Source organism: Eumetopias jubatus, unplaced genomic scaffold (genome assembly GCF_037043125.1).
Source record: "Eumetopias jubatus isolate StellerSeaLion01/CBP00866 unplaced genomic scaffold, mEumJub1_p1.0 scaffold_5, whole genome shotgun sequence".
NCBI classification, from domain to species: domain Eukaryota; kingdom Metazoa; phylum Chordata; class Mammalia; order Carnivora; family Otariidae; genus Eumetopias; species Eumetopias jubatus.
Window position 1 is genome coordinate 39,069,869 of NW_028274811.1, and position 6,781 is coordinate 39,076,649.

The following is a 6,781-nucleotide window of genomic DNA, read 5'->3' on the forward strand; positions in this document are numbered from 1 at the left end:
CTTGATCAAATGGTTATTCCTCCTGAGAAGCTGGACACCAACTAGTGGCTATTCTTTTGGGGGACTGTTAAGAAAACAGTCATGGAAGATGGGGGAATGAGGAAAAAGTCTGAAAGGCAAAGAGAGAATTTGAATCTATGCCTCACTCCTAGATTGTGCACTGGCTCTCCCTTTCAGCTATAGGTGCTATGGTCTCTGTAACTTATCTTTATTGTTTCTAGTCTTGTTCAGCAGTAAATACAAAATTAACTTGATATTTTCATGATAATTCATGCTCACCGTTATGAACATATTGTCCTGTGCTGTGACTCAGGGATGCCCTTCAGGGCTCTTGATTTGCAGTCATGGCTATTTTCCCCCAAATTAAAAAAAAAGGGGGGGGGAAATATGCATGGAAAGTTGAAAAGGTCAAATGTAGAACTTAATGAATTATTATGAAGGGAAACTCTTTAAAATGGTAAATTGGTTTTGTGCCAGCTTCCCAGAAGCCCTCTGAATGTCTCCTCCTACTCAAACCCCCTTCTTTCTCCTAAACAACCACTATCCTTAATTTTACAGTAATAATTTCCTTGTTTTTTCTCCGTAGTTTTACCACATAAGTAGGCATTCTAAACATTATAGTTTAGTTTTGCCTGTTTGTGGATTTTATATAATTGTAATCCTGAAGCAGTTATTCTTTTGTCTGTTTTTAATAGTCAACCTCACATTTGTAAAATTGATCCATGTTTTGTCCTAAGTTGTAGTTCATTCATTTTTGTTGATAGGAGTCCATTTTTGTGAGAGGAACATACTGTTTTGTTCTGTTGGTGGTCATTTGTGTTTTCTAAGTACAGCATTTACACACAGTGTTGCTGTGACCTTGTCACTTTGTGTATGTACGCACGCTTTTGTTGGATACATACTTAGAAGTGGAGTATGTTACTGGGTCATAGGGTATGAATACCTCCACTGGCAGTAGATAGCACCACACTGTTTTTTCACAGTAATAGATTTATACTCTCACCAGCAGTTTATGAGAGTTCCAGTTGTGCCATATCTTTGTCAGCACTTGTTAGTGTCAGTCCTAACATCATTCATTTTTTTGGCTGTATAGTATTATTTATATTTCCCTGATGACTAAGTAGAGCCCATTTTTTATGTTTATTAATTTTCTGGATATCGTCGTTGGTGAATTAACTCCGAGTCTATTACCCACTTTTCTACTGGATTACTGGGTTTTGTTTTTTATTTTTTCTTTTTAAATTTGAATTTTAACTTACTTTTTTTCTGGTGTTATCAGTATTTATTTATTTATTTATTTTGAAGCTTATTGTAGTTGACATATAATGTTATTTTAGTTTCAGGTGTACAGCAGTGATTCAGCAGTTCTATACATTACTCAGTGATCACCACAATTAGTCGCCATCTGTCACCATGCAGTGTTATTAGAATATTATTGATATCTCAATATTATATTCCCCATGCTGTACTTTTCATCTTCATGACTTACTTATTTTTTAACTAGAAGTTTGTACCTCTTAATCCGCTTTACCCCATGCCCCAGCCATCTCCTCTCTGGCAACCACCAGCTGGCTTACTATATTTAAGAATCCATTTGATTTGTTTTCTGTTTATTCATTTGTTTTGTTTTTTAGATTTCACATATAAGTGAAGTCATATGGTGCTTGTCTTTCCTGTCTGACTTATTTTACTTAGCATAGTACCGTCTAGGTCCATCCCTGTTGTCCTAGACGTCAGTGTTTTAGATTTTAGCCATTCTAGTAGGCATGTAGGTGTTTTATACAAGTTGTTCCTAGCATTTTAATTTGTATTATCTAATGACCTATGCTTTTTAGCCATCTGTATATCTTTTTGGTGAAGTGTCTGCTAAGATATTTTCTACCTTTTTAAAAACTAGTTTTTATATTGAAGTATAGTTGACACACACTATTAATTTCAGGTGTAGAGTACAGTGATTTGACATCTTTTATGTTATGCTGTGCTCACAAGTGTAGCTAGCATCTGTCACCATACAACACTGTTATGATATGATTAATTATATTCCCTATTCTGTACCTTTCATTCCAGTGACTTACTCATTCCACACCTGGAAGCCTGCACCTTCCACTCCCCTTTGCACTTTTTGACAATCCCTCTTTCTACCTCCCCTCTGTCAACCTTCACTTTGTTTTCTGTTCTTATGGATCTGTTTCTGCTTTCCTGATTTTTATTATTTGTTTGTTGATTTCTTTTGTTTTTTAGATTCCACATATAAGTGAAATTACATGGTGTTTGTCTTTCTATGACTTATTTTACTTAGCATGATACCTTCTAGGTCATCCATGTTGTTACAAATGGCAAGATTTCATTGTTTTTATGGCCAAGTAATATTCCATGTATTATACACCATATCTTCTTTATCTGTTCATTTATTGATAAACACTTGGATAGCTTCCATATCTTGATGATTTTAAATAATGCTACAATGAAGATAAGAGTGCATATATCTTTTTGAATTAGTGTTTTCATTTCTTTGGATAAATACCTGGTAGTGGCATTACTGGATCATATGATATTTCTATTTTTAATTTTTTGAGGAATCTCCATACTGTTTTCAACAGTGGCTACAGCAATTAATGTTTCTACCAATAGTGCACTGTTTCCTCTTTCTCTACATCGTCTCCAACTCTTACTATTTCTTATCTTTTTGATTCTAGCCATTCTGACAGTTGTAAGATAGTATTTCATTGTGGTTTTGGTTTGCATTTTCCTTATGATGAGTGATGTTGAGTATCTTTTGATGTGTCTGCTGGTCATCTGCATGTCTCGTTTAGAAAAATTTCTCTTCAGGTTCTCAGCCATTTTTAACTGGATTATTTGGGCTTTTTTTTATATTACATAAGTTCTGTATGTATTTTGGATGTGAATTCTTTATTGGATATATCATTTGCAAATATCTTCTCCCATTTGGTAGGTTGCCTTTTTGTTTGTTGGTTTCCTTCTTTGTGCAAAAGCTTTTTATTTTGGTGTAGTCTCAGTAGTTTATTTTTGCTTTTGTTTGTCTTGCCTGAGGAGAAATATTTATAAATACATTGCTCAGGCCTGTGTCTAAGAGATTACTTCCTATGTTTTCTTCTAGGAATTTTATGATTTCGTGTCTCATATTTAGGCCCTTAATCTCTCATTTTTTCAACATTGAGAGTGATGTTAGCTGTGGGTTTGTCATATATAGCTTTTATTATGTTGAAGTATGTTTCCTCTAACCCATTTTATTGAGTTTGTATCATGAAAGGATGATGAATTTTGTGAAATGGTTTTACTGCAACCATTGAGATGATCATATGATTTTTATCCTTTATTAATGTGGTCTATCATGTTGATTTGTGAATGTTGAACCATCCTTGCATCTCTGAAATAAATCCCACTCAATCATGGTGAATGATGCATTTAATATGTTGTTGAATGCAGTTTGCTAATATTTTGTTGAGGATTTTTGCATTTGTGTTCATCAGGGTTCGTGGTTTCATTGGTCTTTTCCATTTTTTTTTTTAAGTTTCTATGTCTTTTATTTCCACTCTGATCCTTAATATTTCCTTCCTTCCACTAACTTTAGGCTTTGTTTGTTCTTAGTTTCTAGTTCCTTTAGGGGCAAGCTTGGATTGTTTATCTGAGCCTTTTCTTCTTTCTTGAGATATGCCTGTATTGCTACAAATTTCTCTTTGAACTGCTTTTGCTCTGTCTTGGAGGTTTTGGACTGTTGTGCTTTCATTTTCATTTTTCTCCATGAACTTTATGTCTTCCTCTTCAATTTTTTCATTCACCCATTGGTTGCTTAGTAGCATGTTGTTTAGCTTCATGTGTTTTTTTTTCTTTCCAATTTTTTCCCCTTATGATTGATTTCTAATTTTATACCATTGTGGTTGGAAAAGATACATGATATAATTTTAGTCTTCTTAAATTTATTGAGCCTTATTTTGTAAATTGATGTGTGATCTGTCCTGTAGAATATCCTATAGAATGTTCCCTCTGCACTTGAAAAGATGTATATTATGGTATTTTGGGATGAAATGTTCCATATATACCTGTTAAGTCCAGCTTGTCTGAAGTATTATTCAGTGACACTGTTTCCTTCTTGATTTTCTGCCTGAATGATCTATCCATTCAGGTAAATGGGGGTGTTAAAGTCCCCTACTATTATTGTGTTACTGTCAGTTTCTCCCTCTATGTATGTTAATATTTGTTTTATGTATTTAGGTTTTCCCATGCTGGGTACATAGATATTACTATTATTAAGTTCTCTTGTTGGATTGGTCCCCTTATCATTATGTAATGTCATTCTTTGTCTCTTGTTAGAGTCTTTGTTTTAAAGTCTATTTTCTGAGGGGCGGAGCAAGATGGCGGAGGAGTAGGAGACCTGGATTGCCTCTGGTCTCAGGAATTCAGCTGAATAGGGATCAAACCATTCTGAACACCTACGAACTCAACAGGAGATCAAAGAGAAGAATAGCAACAACACTCTGAACAGAAAAGCGACCACTTTCTGGAAGGTAGGACGTGCGGAGAAGTGAATCCGAGGTGATACTCGGGAAGATAGACAGCGGGGGAGGGGGCCTCCGTCGGCCGCTTCTGGCAAGTGATAGAGCCGCGGAGCACAAAATCGGACCTTTTAGAAGTCGGCTCCGCTGAGGGACGTCGCTCCAGTGGCTAAGCGGGGGGTGGAACCCTCGTGGGACAGTGTGGTCTCAGGACCCTCGGGGTCACAGAAAGACCGGGGGTGCCTGAGTGTGGCAGAGCTCCCAGGTATTGGAGCAGGGAAGCTGGCTGTGGAGATGGAGCCGAGGCACAGGCTCTCAGCTCGGGGTTGCCATAAACCTTGATCCACGACACAGTCGGGCTACTGCTCCTCCAGCGGGGACCCAACAAGCGGCAGATCCGAGGACAATCCCCTTCCTCCCCCGGGAGGAGCGGCGTGGGAGCGCACTGCAGGGATCTGCTGGGTTTGGAGACTCCACACGGGGTCGGGTGCCAGAGACAGAAATGCTCGGTCACAGGCCGGGTGAGCACGGAGTGCGGCCGGAGACCGGGGAGACGGCAGTGACTGACTGCTTTTCTCTGGGGGCACACTGAGGAGCGGGGCCCCAAGTTCTCGGCTCCTCCGGGCAGAGATTGGGAGGCCACCATTTTCACTCTCGTCCTCCAAAGCTGTACCGAGAGCTTGCAGGGAACAAAAGCTCCCAAGAGCAAACCTGAGCAGATTGCTTAGCCTGGACCGACAAGGGCGTGGCAAAAAAAAAAAAAAAAGATTTTATAAAAGGCAACAGGCCCCTCCCCCAGAAGATCAGCAAGAACAGCCAGCCAAGACCAAGTTTACTGATCAATGAGAACGGGAGAACTCCAGCGCTAGGGGAATACTGCACATAGAATTCATGGCTCTTTTACCACGATTCTTTAGTTTTTCAAAGTTAATGTTTTTAACTGTTTTTTTTTAATTTTTCTTTTTCCCTTTTTCAACCAACATCTTATCAATCCCTTTAAAAAATTTTTTTTATTTTTCATTTTTAGAATCATATTCTATCCCTTCATAGTAGTTACCCTTATTTTTGGCATATATATACAAATTGTTCTCTCTTTAAAAGTATGAGATACAGTTTCTTCTAACAGATCAAAATATACCCTAAATCACTAGTGTATGGCTTTGTTCTAGTCTCCTGCCTGATCACATTCTCTCCCTTTTTTTTTTTTTAAATCTTCTTCTTTCTTTTTTCAAACAACTTCTTATCTTATCAATTCCTTTTATAAAATCTTTTTTTTTAGGTTTTATGGTTTTATTAACACAAATATGACATGCACAACAAGCTGTCTATTCATTTTCTTCACTGCGCAGCCTGGCGTTGGGACTGGTGACTCTGATTGCCAGCTGGGCTGCTCTTTCCACGATAGCTTTGTGGTTATTGGAGGAGACATTGTGAGCAATCTCTGCACAGTAAGATTTGTTGCACATCAGCAGCACTTCAAGCTCCTTGACGTTGTGGACTAGGAAATTCCGGAAGCCACTGGGCAACATGTGCTTTGTTTTCTTGTTGCTCCCATAACCAGTGTTGGGCATCAAGATCTGGCCCTTGAATCTTCTGTGCACCCTATTGTCAATGACTCTGGGTTTCCACCAGTTGTGCTTAATTTTGACATAGCGGTCTGAGTGGTCCCGGAGGAACTTCTTGGTCCTCTTTTTAACGATCTTGGGCTTCACCAGAGGTCTGAGGGTAGCCATGATGCCCAGTAACAGATGGCTGCCACCTCTGCAGGCAGCGCCGAGGAAGAGCTATAAAATCTTTTATAATTTTCATCTTTACAGTCATCTTCCATCCCTTCATTGTATCAACCCTTATTTTGTACATATATAAGTCTTTCTTTCCTTAAAATTTTAGGAGGCACTTTCTTCTAACAGACCAAAATACACCCAAATTCTAGTGTATGGCACTGATCTATGCACTAGCCTGATCATATTTGATCATATTCTGTTTTTTTTTGTTTTCTTCTGTTTTTGTTTGTTTTTTTCTTTTTCTTTTTTTTCCTCTTTCTTTTTCCTTTCTTTCCCTTTCTTTTCCCCTGGTTTCAGGTCTTTTCTGATTTGTTTAGAGTATATTTTCTGGGGACGTTGTTACCCTGTTGGCATTTTGTTCTCTCATTCATCTATTCTCCTCTGGACAAAATGACAAGATGAAAAGAATCACCTCAGCAAAAAGAACAAGAGGTAGTACCATCTGCCAGGGACCTACTCAATACGGACATTAGTACGATGTTG

The 6,781-nt window shown here is 38.2% G+C and overlaps 1 pseudogene; it reads right to left on the reverse strand.

Moving 5' to 3' along the window:
• Positions 1–5,839: 5,839 nt before the first annotated feature.
• On the reverse strand, positions 5,840–6,247 carry LOC114220957 (large ribosomal subunit protein eL32 pseudogene; annotated as a pseudogene).
• Between the last annotated feature and the right edge of the window lie 534 nt (positions 6,248–6,781).